Source organism: Toxorhynchites rutilus, chromosome 3, assembly GCF_029784135.1.
Source record: "Toxorhynchites rutilus septentrionalis strain SRP chromosome 3, ASM2978413v1, whole genome shotgun sequence".
Lineage (NCBI taxonomy): Eukaryota > Metazoa > Arthropoda > Insecta > Diptera > Culicidae > Toxorhynchites > Toxorhynchites rutilus.
The window spans coordinates 223,254,444-223,271,637 of record NC_073746.1 but is presented as its reverse complement, the minus strand read 5'-3'; the positions used below and the strand labels follow the sequence as shown (position 1 = coordinate 223,271,637).

Below are 17,194 nucleotides of genomic sequence, written 5' to 3'. Positions count from 1 at the left end.
ATAGAGTAACCCCGAAAACAGAAAAATAAAACAGAGGTCGAAGTTGCTGAGAAAATCCTTCGTTGGCAAGCAATCTGTAGCACCGGAATGGAAAGTGATGCTTTTTTAACTTCTGGAACCATGAACCAGGAAATTTGTCAAATAAAATGTTTTCAGAAGAGGTTGCCCGAATTGACAAGTTCTCACCATTCAAATTCGACCAAACAGTGATAAAACGACAATGGAATCACTGTAGTTCCGGAAGGTGGAACCCGGTCAATACCCCGAAGTAAAGGACGATTGGGGAATACTGGACTATTATAAAGAGCAAACAAGGAAGAGTTCAAGAGAACATATAAATTAAGGAAAAAAAATCTCTTAGTCTGATTCTTTTTCGTCTGATGCTTTTTCGAAGATTTCAAGTATGCAAAGTTGTTCAAATTACCAATGTCTTTACACCCACAACGTTTCACTACTTCACTACTATCTGAGATGGTGCTGCCAACTCTTAAGACGAGATGACATGAAATCCGTCAAAAGGCGAATGCAGAAACTGCGCGAAGAGTGCTAGAAAGAATCAATCTTCAAGGATGAATAGCCAAAAAAGCTTAGAGAAAAGAATCCAGCGAACACACTATGATAACGATTTAATTCTTTAAAAAGCCTAATGTACCTCATATTCATAAAAAGATAGAGTTTTATTTCATTCCGATAATTTTGAATTATCGTTCCGAAACGTTTGGTTGATAGCTTAGTTATGGCTTGAAGAATGTTGAAAATTAAGTTATTCAATAGCCTGTGGATCATTCGCTTCAACATGATCTCATACGAAACCCAAGGTAAAGCTTCCTGATCTTCATGAATGACTTCTTGAATGAATGGTTTCCTGTGGAACTTTTTCCGTCTCAACGTATGCATGAACTAGCGTCATTTATTAATACTTATTTGAGATTTCTTATGCCAAATAACACGCCTTAAATGTATTCCGAGGGGCGAGCTCTAGAATACGCGTGACCACAGTGCAAGTCGAAGGAAATTTCTCTGATGAAAAATCCCCCGGCCAGAACGGAAATCGAACCCGAGCACCCGGCATGATAATGTGAGACGCTAACCACTCGGCCACGGGTGCACTCTTTTGTAAACACAACTCAGCAAGTCTTGCAAACACACTTTAATGTGGTTTTATTTTCAAAACAATCGTTGCAATACGATACAATGCAATGGAACAATTCCAAATGAAATCGGGCTAAAAATTCAGATTTTAAGAACATGCATTTTTGATTCGAATGAAAGTTTGTATTCGGTTTGGGTTGGAGGAAATATGACTTTTCCACATCAATTGTTAATTTTTTTCACTAAAGCGTAATTTTTCAATAGGGTGTATCGATTTTAGTAAGAGAAATTTTTTATAATTTATATCTCAAAAACTATGAGTCGTACCGTAATAGTGTCTTAGAGAGAGTTATATTGAACGTGAAAAAAATATACACTGAGAAAAAAAAGTACTCTTTTTTTTCAATATCTGAAATATGTTTTTTTTAAACGTAAAGACAGGTAGAAAATTCAAAAAATGTTTGTAACTCATAAACATTTTTGAAAAACATTTGAGGACATCTCATCATCATTTAGACATAACATAAACAAGTTTATTATTTTTGTACCCATAACGTCCGGTTGAATCAACGAGGTTTATTTGTGTTGTTGGGTTTTCAATTCTGCCTTGAAAACAGTTTATGTTTTGATTGTGCAACACGAGTAATATGTTAAAATTTTTGTATTAAGAAATAAAATATCGCTATGTTTTGTATTAACCCACATGTCTTCAAATGTTTTTCAATGTAACTCCTAAACATATATTTTTGCTACAATAATGTATTTGGAAAAGTTGTTGGAAATTATAAGCAAATTCATAAAATTTCATGAACATAACGGTATAACACGACAAACATATTGAAAGGGCCTATTTACTATGAAAAAGACAACAAATTAGATTTTTTTCAAATATCTCGAAAATGGCTGCATTTAAGAGGAGATTGATAATGAGCTTTTTTGTTTTAAATCACATCAGAATTCATAATTTTCGGCTAAAATTGATTGTCAACATACACAAATTCTGAGTTTCGAATATTCATAAAAATTCGATGTTCCACAAAGATTTCTCGCACTGATACGCTGTATTGAAAAGGTGCGCTTGAGTCAAAAAATTCTCAATTGCTGTGAAAAACTCATATTTTCTCCAACCCAAACGTAATACAAAGTTTCATACGAATCAAAAATACACGTTTTTAAAATCTACATTTTTAGGACGATTTCATTTGGAATTGCTCTTTATTGGACATTATTTCAAAAAAGATACCATCTTAATTCAGTAGTCAGCAAAATTGATGGAATTGGGTAGCAGTCATGAAACGCATTTGAAGGTCCCCAATTAACCAAGAAGACGATGGCCTGAATATTTGTTTTTGATCGTTACCCGTCTTTGCTCAATATTTGGAAAACGAAAATTTATCACCAGCGCTACTACGTTGCTTTCCTGAAACGTTCGGACAACTAAATCAAAGACAGAAAAACTGCTGTCTCAATATGAAATTGCAGTAGCACATTTATGTGTAAAAGCAATGGTCAAGATAGATTAATTGGACTACGAATTGAAAAGATTAACATAAACATATTTTCTTTGGGAAATGGATACACCTCGAATACCAAGGTTTCCACCGAAATGGTGACCTACTTGATAAGCCTATACTGCCGTTCTACGTCTAGTTGTCCCATGTTCCAAAATCAGCAACTGAGAAAAACGCATTCAAAGTGTTCTAGCATATTTGTATACCAGAAGCTTTTAGAATTTCGGTTCAGCAATACACTGGGTTTTTTCTAAGCGGAAAACTATTGTTTAATGGAATGTGAAAAGATCCCCTCATTTGAATCAATCAACCTTGGTTACGGGCTTAAAATTCATGGTGGGACAGTTATGCATAGAATATCAACATTGGACAATTGAACTTGATGTTGTTTTTTGAAATACTTGGAACAAACAATAAGTTTTTTTTGTGTTTTTCCGAAAGATTATGCATAAAAACATCGTTTTACGAAGAAGGGAGTGATTTGCAACACCTTTGCAGAATATAAATATCTTTGTTATTAGGCTTTCACTAACAAGGTGTACACGTGTTCCGTTAAACTATTATTTATTTGTTTGAGAATTTGTTCGTTCTTCCAAACTAGAAAAGAGCGCAATAGCCCAGGTGAAAGCGTTACGTATAATTCTTGTACTTCAACCGATTTATTTGATATGGATCTACAAAAAATACGTGTTGGGACAGTTATGAATAGAATATCAACATGGGACAATTGAGCTTGATATTGTTTTTTTTAAAGCTGGGAAGAAACAATAACTTTTTTAGTATTTTTCCGGAAGATTATGCAAAAAAAAACATCGTTTTGTAAAGAAAAGTGAAAATTGTCAAAAAGTAACATAGAACGGCAGTATACAAATCGGTTTTTTTTCGTAAAGAACATCACCAGCGAACGATAGCTATGTTAAGTGCATTGCTCCGATGAACACTTTTTCACTTCGGTTACAGTCTGGAAGGTGTACAATTACAGCGAGAATCGACTATCAAGGACTTGGGCATCCTGATTGATACGAAAGTTACCTTCAAGGATCACATTACACTCGTCGTATCTAAAGCCTCTTCGCAGCTGGGTTTTCTCTTTCGTTTTGCCAAAAAGTTTAGGGATATCTACTGCCTGAAAGCTCTGTACTGTTCTATTGTGCGCCCCATCCTGGAATATTCATCGGTCATATGGTCTCCTTACTACCAAAATGAAAACCAACGGATTGAGGCAGTACAGAGAAAATTCGTCCGCTTTGCTCTACGTCATCTTAGGTGGACGGATCCATTTAAGAGCCGTTGTTTACTTATTAAACTGGAGTTGTTGGATGAGAGACGCAACGTAGCAAAGGCTTGCTTCATTGCAGACCTGCTGCAGGGCAACACTGATTGTTCTACTTTGCTCGGCTTTTTAGACATTAATATACGTCGTCGCAGCCTTCGTACACACTCGTTCCTTAGTACCCCTTCTGCTAGAACGAATTATGGTTTGCATGAACCAATGCGGAGTATGTCTCGTCTCTTCAATAGGTGTTACCACGTTTTTAATTTTAATATGACGCGTGAAACAAATAAGTGTAACTTTAGAAGTGTTCTGTGTTAATTTATATTATTTTACTTGTCATTGGGGTACAATGTTACCTGTTGACCAAATAAACAAATAAATAGACAAAAGAACAAACACGTTTTCGCCGCATAAATCACATCCGAGCGTTTCTTTTCATCTAGTTTTCTTCCAGGACATGAATCGCCGAAGTCCATCTGTACTTCGAAAATGCGCAGACGAGTGCAGCATCCTGGAGTGACTTGTGATTGCCAGCATTTAAAGACAATACATTCACAATTAGCTAAGTATAAAGGCTCTTACTCTTCTAGAGCAAGACTCTATTCACACTCACGAGTAATCAAATTGCACTTTCAAATCGCGCATATGTTCACATACTTGCGCGTTTCCACATTAAAACGCAAATTCTTCTCATCAATTTGCGAGCTTCTAAACACTTTTCTTTTTGCTTCCACCTTCTTTGATCGCTTGTTTGCTTTGACACATCTCGCGCATACACACATTCACTTTTTCACGTTCATTTCCACGTTAGCTTGGGCCAAAGTTTGATGCTGCTTTCCCTGTCCTCGTATCCAAACGATCCAAAGGCGAGGGTATCTTTCGCCGACGATGATGCTGTTTTCCGCTTCTATTCCTTCCAACAACAGAAACTACACTATTTCACGCGCCAATACGCGGGGAGCACTGTAAAGAAAAATTAAAAGAAAAAAGAAGAACGAGAATTGAATACCCAAAAATAAAACACATTTAAAAACAACGACTTAAGTAAAAGTACGCTCTGAAAAGCTAATCAGATGTTTACGTTTTTTGCAGCATTTGCGGCTCGGGGAAAATATTTGTAATCTATTTTTAACGCCCCTTACCCGGTTCGAGAGAACGTTTTGTGTGGCATTTGCCGCACTCATTCGCGTGCCCGCGACTTTTTTTTCTTTTTTTTTCTCGCTCTCCTCTGCTTTGTATATATGATGCTGTGACGCCCCACGGCAAAGGAATCCCGTCGATCTGCGTTGATGACGAATTTAACCGCGGAATCGTCAGAATGGGCTCAGTGGACAGCATATGGGAACAGGTGCGCTGCGGAGGGGAAACAAAATTCCCATATTTGTTTTAAATTGCACGTTTTTGTTGTATTTATTTCCAAGCTCGCGGTACGTAACCGTTGCGCGGATATTGTATTGATTTTTTGAGTTAGCAAATAACGTTTCGCTAGAGAAATTTAACAATACCCGATGAGTGACTTTCAGAAGTATAATTAATAGCACACCGTTGAGAGACATGAATATATATTTCAACGGTTGGTAAAATTTTCACCACAATCGGTGAGAGATTATTCACCATTTTGCTCGTATGTATTATAAGTATTTGTATCCTTGGCTCCGATGTAAATTACGCCGCAATTACGTTGTTCGAAAAAGTATAGCTTCCAAGTGGTGTTAACAAACGATGTTTTTCACAATTTAACCGCTGGGAAGTAGACACTAATTCCATCCTTGTAAATTCTTGAGGAACAACAGTATTTTTTCGCTGGAACTTTCAAACTGTTGACAAGCTGAAAACATGTTTTCGTTTAAACCGTTACAAACATGCTCGGAAAAAGCACGCTTCGGCTGGGCATACGAATAAAATATTTAAACACAAACACAATATCAACCTATAGTAAAAATTTTGACTAGCAGCCAACTTTTCGCTCACAATGACACCGTTCAGATCGGTGCCAACCGTAAGAAGCTAGTTTCCTCTGGCATGATCTCTTTAGCTAGAAGATTTTCACCTAAATTATGTGCCAAACAACTGTTCCTCATTATCCCGGCTCGAATGTACGTTCGTACGTAACCGGCAATGCGAATTGTCGCGGAGCAGATTTCTTCGGTGGGGAAAACGGCAAATCACATGGCGGGTAGCTAAAGTGGCTCATTGGATATGCAGTTGCTCCGTTCTGAAACCTTGAAATCCGATTGGTTCGACTCGGCGCACAATGTTTTTCCCATTTCGGTGGCGATCGACGACATCATGATTCCGGAATATGACGAGGAGATTATGATACTTCAAAGCGTGAAGATTTCATCCGAAATTGCATTCGAAAGAATCGTTTTGTTCTCTCTATGAGCCGCAATGGAAACTGTACGGACGAGGAATAAGTACGAAGATTTGTTTTCTTGGCTAGCAAACACTACATTAGTCACAAGAAAAGTGATGATTGCCATAAAATGCTAATTGAAATTTAAAACATCATTGTTAAGAAAGAAACAATATGCCTTTCGAATTAGCTCACAGAAATAGGCAGGTATGTATTTCGTTGGTTTCCACTTCACGATGAGAGAAACCCCAACCACATGCGTACCGATTGGTATGCCAAATATGCAGTGTTAATTTCACGCCTGTATATCTATCTGATATTTTCAGTCTCGTAACGTGGTATTGGTTATAGAGAAATTCTACGGCAAATGATTGAACGATTAAAAATAAAAATAAAAATTTCAATTTTTCAATTTTAACTCAATTTTAACTTGAGAATACGTTGAACAGGCATAAAATGAAAATCTAAAAAACTAACATATGACAAAACTATGAAAGATTACGGACACTATTTTTGTATTTGTTTTCGGTAATTTTTTGATAAATCACCGATATGTTTGCATCAGTCGATTGGAATAATTTCTACGAAAACAAAATAGAGTTAAATTTCAGGCAATTTTATTTTATCCCCTTCAAAATATGATCCATCTGAAGCTGCACACATGTGCCAACGCTTGACCCATTCCTCTATGCATCCCTGGTAGGCCGACGAAGGGAAGACCTTTAGTTCCCTCGTTGTATTCTCTTTGACCTCCTCGATCGACTGAAATCTCTTTCCACGAAGTGGCAACTTCAACTTGAGGAAAACAAAAAAGCGCACGGGGCCATATCAGGTGAATACGGTGCTTGCTCTATGGTATTTACTTGATGTTTGGTCAAATAATTCAGTACACTACGGGCTCGGTGCGATTGCACGTTATCATCATGCAAAATCCAAGAATTGTTGGTCAGCACTTCCGGCCGTTTGCGACGCACAGGCAGACACTAATGATCGGATGGCACTAAGACCTGACAGATGTGCGTCTTAAGGTTGTACCAACATAAGGAAAAAATAAATAAACCGGTTCCCGCGTGCACGGTACGTTTAAATTAAATAGTAGAAGGGGGTGAGCCTAGGGGCACGGACGTAAGTTTGACGTAAGACTGTGATTGATCGGAACAATTTTTTTATGTAATTCTTTTCATTGTTCAGAAATCTATTATTTTGACTCTTTTGAAACTCCAAATGGAGGCCCTGAAAAGAGCAATTTGTTGTACCGTCAAACGAGTTGAAACGAACAAAAAACAAAATTATTTTCCCTGCCAGAAGCTCAACTGTTCAACTGTCTAACTGAAATAATGTTCGTTTGCAGACTATATTTCACGTGGTAAAATAATCTCCTACAAAAATTGTATCTGAAGATAATTTTATTTAATGAAGATAAGTTTTAGGGGAAAACTAATTTCGCATCCAGATGTCGACTCCGTACCGTTTTCGTCGCGGATACACTTCGTTTCCAACGTGAGGTGTATTCGGAAATAAGGCCCAATTACTTTCTATGGAATTGCAGCCACCTTACTAACTCACTCCACCCTATACATCACCCTTATTCTTACACAAAAAAACTGAATAAATTTGCCGTCTAATGGTATACACACTGACTCGATTATCTCGATCAATAAGTTTATATTTCGAACAATAAACGACTTTAGGTTGATTTTTTTCTTGTTAAAAGATCTGGAAATCCGGAAGAAACTGATTTTGGAACCATTCACGAAATAGTTGCCGGTTCATCAAAGCAACCGCAGAACCTCGATAATACATTGGAAGTGACAAATCTTTGAAACATCGAGGATTATTTGATCTTCCAATTATTATCAATGACAGTTTAAGAGTATCACTCACATTTTTTTTTCTCCGAATGAGTTAATGTAATGTTTTCATGTTTCGAAAAATAGGCTAGATTCGTCGCATTTATATGGTTGAAACTATCTACTACCCGAAGGACTTGCAAAAGAAATACGCAATGTTCGCTACAAATCTCACAGTAGAAAAACTTTTCGTAAACTACATGAATACGGCTGATCACTAGAGGCGGCATGAATACTAAAAAATCAGTTTTCCTGCTCAATCCTGATTTTTTGTTCAATATCTCAACGACGAATTTGAATTTGCATATTATTTCTTTTGTTTCTAAAAACGTGATATAAACGAAACATTTTTGGTGATAAAAACGAGACGTGATAAAAACGCCCAGTGATATAATCGAGACTTCACCGTATTATAACATTATAACGATTCTGCGTAATATGCATTTGAAATCTTTTAATTTTTCGTATAGTCACCCCCTATATAGAAATCAAAGAGTCAAAATTCACGGTACTTCCTGATCATAGTGTGTTACTGTGTACAGGTAAACTTCGAAATAACGTACATTTCACTTTCAAAATTGTACGTTGTATCGAATTGTACGTTATATCGAAGCATAATAAAATACTCACAAACGTAGTCTATAACACATTATTGTGTTGCTGTTTTAGTAAAGTTAATGAATAACTTCAATCAGAAGACGAAGCCAGCCTTTCTCATGATGTTTCCCTTCGTACTGTTGATTAACGATTGATTCATTTATAATCCGGAATCACAAAACCAGCTGTATTTCATGATTGATTGAAGGTACAAAACTTGTTTTAGCATCACAATACAGATGATTCATTGTTCTATCAGAAAAAAATATTGAAAAAAAATTTCCTTTACACTTTGGAAATGTGTACGTTATATCGAGGTAAAATGTACGTTATATCGAGTGACGTTATATCGAGGGTACGTTATAACGAGGGTACGTTATATCGAAGTTTCCCTGTATAGCGAAAAATATATCATTTTGCACAATTTCGTAAGGAGTAAATATTGAAAAACTCATTGATGTATGTCATGCTGAAACATATCTTCTACTATCGTGCTGAACCGTCAAGCAAAATTGTTAGCTTTAGAGTGCATTCTCAGAATATACACAAAGAAAATTGTACAGTACTGAGCTTGCATTGGTGTGCGGGAGCAAAGAAGTGTTGGCCAACGAAATTCTGCGGTGATTCAGAGAACAAAAACCTGTGACCGGAAAGGAGGTTTTTTACAAGGAGCTCTTCGTCGAAGCACTACGTATAGACAGCAGAACTCCTAGTCTGAGCGCTGACGAGCTGACAGGAACATTGGTGGGGGCATAGCGATGTCGAGAGAATTGGACCCGACGAATAAACGACGTCCAGCCTACTGGTGGAACGAGACACACAGCATTCTCCGTGCTAACTGTCTACGAGCCAGAAGAAGAGTCCAGAGGACATGAACCGATGTAGAAAGAGAGGAGCATCGCGCGTTGTTCCGAGCGACCAGGCCCGCATTGAAATTGGAGATATGTAGGAGCAAATTAAACTGCTATAGAGAGCTGTGTCGAGACGTCGACGCTAATCCTTGGGGTGAACCATTTCGAATCATGATGGCGAAACTCCGAGGTTCAACGACTCCCATAGAATTATGTCCGGAAAAACTCGAGGTCATCGTGAATGGACTCTTTCTGCAGCACGACTCACCGACCTGGCCACTCACACCTTGAAATCGAAGATCTTTGCTTTCCCCGACATGTTCAGGATGGTGCTGCAGAAATACCTGGATTCCCTGCGAAACGGAAGATCCAAAAGTTGGTGCTGCTTCAAAACCAGGAAAGCCACATGAAGATCAAGCTTCGTATAGGCCTATTTGCTCGCTGGATACTTAAGGAATGCTTTTGGAGAGGGTTATTCTCAACAGACTGGTGAATCACGGAGGGTGTCACGGATTGTCGAAAATGCAGTTCGGGTTCCAGAAAGGGAAGTCGACAGTGGACTTCATTCGGACATTTCTCGAGAAAGCTCAGGTCTCGCCTAAACAAAAATGAAGAGGTGATCGTTACTGCGCGGTGATTTTGATCGACGTGAAGAACGCTTTCAATAGTGCCGGCTGGGAGGCCATCGCCTGAGCTTCGCGAACGACATCGTAACAACGGTAATCGGTGAGACGCTCCAGGAAGTGGAAATGTTGGCGACTGAAGCAATAGACACGATCGGTGACTGGATGGACAGGGTAAAGTGCTAGATGGCACATCACAAAACCGAGGTGCTGTTAGTGAGCAATTGCAAAGCAGTGCTGCGGGCAGAAGTCTCGGCCGAAGGACATACAAGTGCTTCGAGGAGAGCAGTGAAATACCTCGGAGTTATGATCGACGACCGGCTAAACTTCAACCACCACGTTGATTATGCATGCGGGAAGGCAGCAAAGCCCATCAACGCGGTAGCGAGGATCATGCCAAATAGCTTTGGTCCAAGCAGCAGAATATTGAGAATGAGATTTGTCGCTACGAGATGGTCTGGAATACCGTGAACAGTGCAATTATACAAATCATGTCGGAGCCGCAGCGAAAGTGGAGAGTCGACCAACGCGCTGACAACGCCTGACTGTGAAAGGTGAACAACGGCAACGGCTGTTGCAACGAATGGCACCCCAGTAGCTGTGACGGAGTGCGCATCGTGTTGAAGGATACTACCAAATCGGTGCACCGTTGGGAAGAGAAATCCGAGAAAAACGAGGGTGACTGTGACGGATTGCGCGTCAAGTTGGAGGCCAATAACTAATCAGTTCACGTCTCGATGGGTAAACTGTTACTGGTGAGGTGGAATGCATGCGGTATGATGAACAAATAATGCGCGTTAACCCTTCCCAGATAAGGCTGGAAGAGCGTTCCTCACTTCTTAAAAAAAGAGGAAGCCCTCTGTATCAAAGTGCGCTACGACAAAGAGGGCGCATACAGGAAATTTTTGTGTTATGAAAGAGTATCCAGAATTTTAGATTATAGATATACACTGCTAGATACTTTGAACAATCTGTTCACGGGGGCCCTCAAGCTGGGTATCGAATTCTCTACGGAGAAAATTGAAATGGTCATTTTTTCTAGGAAGCACGAACCCGCCCAATTCCAGATTCACTTATTCGGCAAAACGATCATGCACTCTATGTTTTTCTAATACCTGGGTATATATTTTGATTTTAAATGTAGGGTAAGTTGGAGTGATTTGGTCATACGGGGTGATTTGGACCACCCTTTATCTCAAAAAGCACGGCTCAACTTGGATTTTTTATAATGTCATCTCCTTCTATTGTTGAACCGTATGTAACTAACGTTAGAAAACTTTGATAAAATTCAGCAGGTGGAGGAAAACAGTAGCCTGAACACAGCAAGCACATCGATTGTCAGAAAATGTGAGTTCTTCGATCTTTAAGGTTTTTTTCCGCTGTTAAATAAATTTTTCGTGTATCGTGCAGTAAAGTTCTGTTCGCCTACAGAAGAACACAATTTGATGCAACGAAACTGTAAGTTTGATAACAATAAATGAAATTAATTGCATTTTTATTTTTACATGTTGTGTGGGGTGAATTGGTCACACAGGTTTGAAGCTTTTCTTTTGTCCAATTGATTCCAGATGCCACAGAATTACAAGAAAAATGTCGAACATTGTCTATGTGATTGTGGCGATGGCTACCACGACATCGAGCATGTTTTCTGGTCGTGTATCCGGTTCCATGCAGCCCGATCTCAGCTCTCCAGAGCATTGAGAGCACAAGGCAAACAATCGATCCCCGTCCAGGATATCTTAGGTAGCCGTGCTCCTGATATTCTGCTTCATATATACCTGTTTCTCAGAAAAGCCGATGTCAACGTTTAATGATGTTTCCTCCGTTGTATCCATATCCCTCCGATCGATGAACTTTTACTTAGTTGCGGCAATACACACACATACTCTTTACAGATACACAGGCAGGCCACTGATCATTCAACAAGAGCCAAAGATTGTACCGCTCATGACAACTCTACACGAGCTGAAGATTGTGCCGGCCAGTGACCATTCTACCCTGGATACCTTGAGTCAAGAGAGACACACCACGATTGATATGGGGTACAGACTAAGGGGGGCTTCTCTGATTAATGGTCAGTTGCACCATTGGTCAGAAGTATCCCGTGTCGGCCACAAATAAAGAGCATTCGATACTGCGATACATCCCAAATAAGAAAATACAATGTAATACTAACCCCGAGCCAACCGCGAGTAATCGGTTACATATTAGGCTAACGCCGTATGAGCCTTAATAAAAATATATATTTTGGGAAAAATACACTGCATTTACTTAGATACAATGTATATTTTATAAATGTATGCTTTTAATTCCCAGTATGAAAACCTTACTGTTGCATGTTGTGGGGTTCGATCACACCTCAAGCGGAATATATGAGCAAAAGGGTTTATAGTTTGGGATCAATATCTGAGGGGGAACGCAGTTAGCTTTCGACGATTCTCTTCATCAGTAATTTGTTGTAGAATAACCCCAAGATACTGGCATATACGTGATACACGAATTCGATGCAGCGATCGTTGTACGAGCAATGAGAGAGAAAAGAACAACTACTGCGATTTATGCTTCGCTATTTCTCGATAGTTCGCAGAGATAATTGTAACAATTGATACGAAATTTCTAGTCGCGCAAGCTCAGACACTTTCAAGGTAAAAATTATGAATGAAAAATAACTTATTAATATCTAAGACGTAATATGTTATACATATTTCTAATATTTTCTATATGCAATATGTCAATATCTAATATGTAGATCTACAGTGTCGACGTCTGGTAGCGATATCCATATTATTCACTATCAGTTTTAAATTGTTCGAATTTAAAATGAAAATTTTTACTACGGTAGTAGTAAAAATTACTAAATAACACAGCTAAAAAGTTATTTCGAAAATTTGGATGCATTCTAAAATAATATGCGAAGTGAAAAACAAGTGGTTTGAATAATATAATTCCGTTCTACGTCGAAAATGCGGTCGTGTCCTAGATATAACCCCTTACAGTTTTTGTTTCCGATTGTTCGATCCGGGCAGTAACACCCCCCTTAAACTCCGATGGTCCAATTTATTGACTAGATAATGTTAAGATTTTTAGAAAATGAACGCCCGGTTGTTAATTCCAAAAAAATAAAAGTTGAGCGCCAGGTAGATGCTCACCAGCTTTTCACGAGTAGAATCTGGAATAGCATACAAGGCTTTCGATGCATTAGGTGTTATTTCCATAATTTTTTCTATAACTTTTTCTATATGTTCGAAGGCAGTTCATCTATAGTACTAATCTTTCGCTGAATGCTAGTACCCGAAAGATAAGAGGTCGTCTGATCACGGCAAAAGAGACAATTATTTCTAATAAATGTGAAAAGTTGATTTTCTTCAAAATTCAAGTAAAACAAACTACACTCGGTTGCAGACCGCTGTCACATTTCTCTGTGGTGAAAATGGCCAGTTTCCTGATCCACTCCTGATCCACATATGCCACATGAAGTTAATTTCATGTGCAATCCAAGCGTAAACGAATGACAGAAAGGAAGCTCCTGCCAGTAATCAAACCAAAAATTTGAACATCAAGCTGCAAAGAAGGGATACCGTACAGGTCATCAATCTTCCCATCGACTATTGGGATCGTTTAATTTGGTCTTTTTCAGACCACTTTTTTAATTAACATATAGTTGCAATCGAAACGCACACAGCTCTTGCATCTGCTTCTGGTTGTCAGGGATGAATTCCGTCGTAACATCTGTGCTGAGCAAAAAAACAGAAAAAAAGCAGTCAAAGCCAAATCGAGTGGTAGATATTTTTACTCGTTGCATTCGAACGCCGAATCCAGGCAGTGACGACCAAGATCTACTACTTTTACGGTCATTCGTTATGTGGGGAGTGCTCCCGAAGCTACCATAACACACATGTGAATGTTTACACCGTCCGCATATCTCTGTTCCTTAAATACTTCCTAACAACAAATCCACTGCTTTTGCACGCTGAGTAGTTTTATGCTGCACTGAAGTATATACATAAGGTAGTCGAAACGACATTCGGACCATTTGGCGTGCGGAGAACGCATCGACGGGCAGAGTTCCTTTTTCCAGCCTGCATCAGAACCGAGGCATATGCCACAGCAAAGGCAAACCAGAAACGAAAACGAAGATTGATGTTCTTTGCGAAAAACACAGGAACGGTTCTCGAAATGAATTTCACTTCCACTGCTTCTCCTCGCGTCCAGCTTCGGCATTGGCTGTTATGCAGCTATGCAGGATTTTCATTATTTTTGGAAAGTGAAGCGTTCGAGACAAATTCATTGCATCTATGTATTGCAGAAGAATTATCAGCATGAACGTGAGAAATGGTCTCGGTTTTTGTCTATGGTTAATAATTTATAACTGATGCACACTCATCCTCGAGAGCTGATATTTTAAGAGAAACATTAAACTGAGGGTAACCCGTCGGCTAACCTTTCACTTGCACTAGTCGTGTCTGGAGCGGCAAATGCCACCGCGACGCGATAATGCACTGGAACATCTGTTGTTTCTCTTTCCCAGAAACGCAACGACGGATTCAACATAAATGTTAAATGATGCTGAACCTATTGCAACCAAAATATAGATTTAATCGACAGCTGAAGCGTGATTTTCAGTTTGAATTTAATCTCTACGGAAATTATCGCATACTTGGTTCCTGCCATTCCCCTTTCGGAATTATGAATTAGAATACTGCATGAGGGCTCCATAGGATGGTGTTTTAATTAACGTCTTTGACGGAAGAAGGGGTGTTAAAGTGTTACAACTGTAATAACACTAAATTAAGCACGTTTCAATCAAGTAAAGCTGTGCAATCCGCGTATACCAGACGAACTTCGCTGTATGTGGTATCAGAGAAATAAAGTACGAATTTTCTCGATTCTCTGTTAAATGGATATATGGATATACAAATTTTCCAGTAAACATACTAAATTCCATGCCTCATGTTCATAATAAAGTATGTATAAGTATACAAATGTCATTGATCGAATATTTCTCTCCAAGTTTCGATGGGCTGGGGAAGATATTTTTATCTCCTGTTAAACATGAACACACATGCTGTTCTGGGCACGCATTTTAGCATCAACAGAAATACGCAAATCTCCAGTGAGCGATGAAAGTTAGATGCAATAATTCATGCGTCCAGCTTCTGGTTTAATGGATTCATTTAGTTTTACAGTTTCTGGACGGAGTTGAATTCAAATTACGACGAAACACATCTACAAACTCAACCCTCATTGACGTAGAGCCAGTAACTTTTATTCACCTTCTTCGTATTTCCGAGTGGGAGTACATGCTCGTCTCATCTTTCATGAGTTGTGTCGAAGAAGATTTGAATTTTTACTATAGCGTAATTTTCTCCGAAAGAATACTTCTTGCGAAACCAAAGAAGCTAAGTTAAATAACTTCGTCCTACATGAGGAGTGGAGTTCCGTGAATCTAATTTTCGACTGAAGCCTTAATTAAAAAAATAATTACTGTTTACCACATTATATACCTAGGACAAATATATGTGTTATCGTTGAAAACTATCCTTCATAACCCAAGGAGTACAGTTGATGGATATCGGGATGAGAACATAAAGCCAAGCCCAGAACACGCTTTCCAGAACGAAAGAATCTGCTCTATCCCTGAATTGGCTTGATGCACGAGAAGTGCTGAAAAGTCTGATGGAGGTATTCTTTTTTCAGTATATCTTTCAAATAATTATCATAATTCACGTGCAGAAGATATTTTTAAAAAAAATTCTTGCATAAGCAGGAAGAACTATTGTTGAAATCTTATTGAAAATTTGCTCTACAGTTCGTCCCCGGGATTTGTAACTATCACTGGGACTCGAATTGAGGTAAATTAAAGCAATAAACTATTAGAAATACTCTTCTTAAAAAAACATGTCCTGTTGGGATATGACCGTCACTCTGAGCAGTGTTTGCACACGTACAGATTTATCTGGAAAGGTACAGATTTTTTCATTATTTTTGGTACAGATTATGTACGGTACAACGTACAGATTTTCGTCAAAAAGTACAGATTGGTACAGTTTTTTTCCGCGTGGGATATTTCTTACGATTTTGAGATCAAAACATTTGATTAAACATCGTGATGGCAACTCGAAATATTTATTGAATGCAATTTTATGTAATTTAGATTCAGAAAAACTATGTATAAACATCAACAAACACGAATGACTTGCAAATTTAAATGTAGTATTTGTAGTGAAGAAATGAGTATTGTTATCATGCTAATAAAATAGACTTTTCTCTACAAAGAATATTTTCGATGGTGCAGATTTTTGGAATTAAAAGTACAGATGAGAAAGATTTTTAATCCCTCTGGTACAGATTTAAATATGGCAACACTGCTCCAATAGGACCGTCGCATCAAATATAGAAAATGATCTGACTGTTCTTTGTACGTATTTTCAATAGAATCTGTTGTCACTAAATTTGTTAAAAATTAAATACATGTTCTTACACTCACCAAGGAAAAAAATCTTCGCTTGTCCCGACTCAAAGTTTGAGAATGTTTCGATTGAGAAGGTGAACAATTTTAAATACCTTGAAATACATTTAGACACAGGTTTATCATGGACACAACAAATAAATTGTTTAGAAAGAAAAATTTCATCACTTGGTGGTATATTGAAGAGAGTATCCTACTTTGTATCACAGAGGCCGTTGAATTTTTTTTATTTTGCATGTATTCAGTCATTACTACAATATGGAATAGTGGTTTGGGGTAGAGATGTGCCATCCGCTCATGAGCTGTTCCGAAGAATCGACTCTTTGAAGTGAGTTGACACGGAACAGCTCGCAGAAAAAATCAAACAGCTCTTCAGCTCACTTCGATATTAATGCAGGATAGAAAAGAGCTGTGTGTGAGCTGTAAAGACGCGTCCACATTACACCAATCGGCCTTGGCCGCCCGGTAAAGCCGACTAAATGTGGACGTACCGCCCGGGCTTGCCGACGTGCCGAAAACCGACTCGAATCAAACCGAACCCAACCCGAAACAAGTGGGTTCGAGAAAGT

General features: G+C 38.5%; 1 protein-coding gene across 9 annotated transcripts in view; it reads right to left on the bottom strand.

The window, feature by feature from the left end:
* Window positions 1-17,194, bottom strand: part of LOC129778493 (uncharacterized) — a 74,077-nt gene that overhangs the window by 39,593 nt on the left and 17,290 nt on the right. For 2 of the 9 annotated variants that reach the window (XM_055785408.1, XM_055785412.1), the window contains exon 2: window positions 4,493-4,842. The exons of 2 other annotated variants lie outside the window; for them this stretch is intronic. The gene's annotated coding sequence lies outside the window, so the exon portion shown is untranslated. Of the gene's footprint in view, window positions 1-4,235; window positions 4,424-4,461; window positions 4,843-5,021; window positions 5,147-17,194 lie in introns of those variants that run through there. 5 more of the 9 variants (XM_055785413.1, XM_055785409.1, XM_055785410.1 and 2 more) reach the window with 5 other exon arrangements.